Below are 1,399 nucleotides of genomic sequence, written 5' to 3'. Positions count from 1 at the left end.
TTTTTGGAGACAGTTTCACTTTGTCACCCTTGGTAGAGTGCTGTGGCGTCACAGCTCACAGCAACCTCAAACTCTTGGGCTTAAGTGATTCTCTCAAGTAGTTGGGACTATAGGCACCTACCACAATACCTGGCTATTTTTTAGAGATGGGGTCTTGTTTTGGCTCTGGTTCAGGCTCAAACTTGTGAGGTCAGGCAATCCACCTGCCTTGGCCTCCCAGTGCTAGGATTACAAGTATTAGCCACCGTGCCTGGCTGGCTGGGGTCTCACTCTTGCTCAGGCTGGTCTCAACCTCCTAAGCTCAAACAATCCACCTTCCTTGGCCTCCTGGTGTTCTAGGATTAGAGGCCTGAAACCTTGCCTAGCCTCTGAAGTAACTTTTGAATTGTAAGGTTAGGACTGAGTACAGTGGCTCAGTATCCTAGTACTCTGGGAGGCTGAGGCAGGAGGATCAGGAGTTTAAGGCCTGCTTGAGCAAGAGTGAGACCTTGTCTCTATTAAAAATAGAAAAATTAGGATGGCACCTGTGGCTCGAAGGAGTAGGGTGCCGGCCCCATATACTGGAGGTGGCAGGTTCAAACCTGCCCAGGCCAAAAACAAACAAACAAATAAAGAAATCATCTGGGTGTTGTGGACGCCTATATTGAGGAGGAAGATCACCTGAACCCAGGAATTTGAGGTTGCTGTTAAGTAAGCTGATGCTACAGCACTCTAGCCTAGGCAACAGAGACCCTGCCCCTCTCCAAAGAATTATAAGGTTAGAAACTAACTTTCACACATGCTTTCGCTTGTAAAACATTTGTTGAGGTCACAGGGCAGATCTTATTTCAAGATATTGCAGATCTTATGTCTTAAATCCTAAAGATATCCATTATGATACATTTTAGTCTTATGAAGGAGGGAAGGGAAGTGGGAAGGACACTAAACTAGGTCCTGGAAATACAGCATAGTGACCAAAATCAAATCTGCTGTCACGGACCTTCTACTCTAAATTAATGTATGTCACTTTGATACAGAGAAAAACAGGGCAAATATGGGGAAGCAAGGAACACAGGCTAAAATGATCAGGGAAAAGTCCTACTGACAAAGCTACATTTGAACAGAACCCTAAAGGGGTGAGGCATCTAGACACAACTGTTCCAAAGAGAATTTCAAGCCAAAAGTCCAAAGGAGGGCTTGTTAAAACAAAATAGATCCTTGGGCTTGGCACCTGTAGCTCCGCAGTTAGGGCACTGACCACAGACACCAGCCTGGGCCCACCAAACAATGACAACTACAACCAAAAAATAGCTGGGAGTTGTGGTAGGTGCCTGTAGTGAGAGAATCGCTTAAGCAGAAGAGTTTGAAGTTTCTGCGAGCTGTGATGCCACAGCTATATCCAGGGCGATGCGCTGAGACT

General features: G+C 46.0%; 1 protein-coding gene across 2 annotated transcripts in view; it reads right to left on the bottom strand.

The window, feature by feature from the left end:
- Positions 1–1,399, bottom strand: part of RPL26 (ribosomal protein L26) — a 9,079-nt gene that overhangs the window by 873 nt on the left and 6,807 nt on the right. The window lies entirely within an intron of this gene.

Source organism: Otolemur garnettii, unplaced genomic scaffold (genome assembly GCF_000181295.1).
Source record: "Otolemur garnettii isolate 467f Iridium unplaced genomic scaffold, OtoGar3 scaffold00046, whole genome shotgun sequence".
Lineage (NCBI taxonomy): Eukaryota > Metazoa > Chordata > Mammalia > Primates > Galagidae > Otolemur > Otolemur garnettii.
Note: the sequence above shows the minus strand (reverse complement) of the source record. Positions and strands in the feature narration are given on the sequence as shown.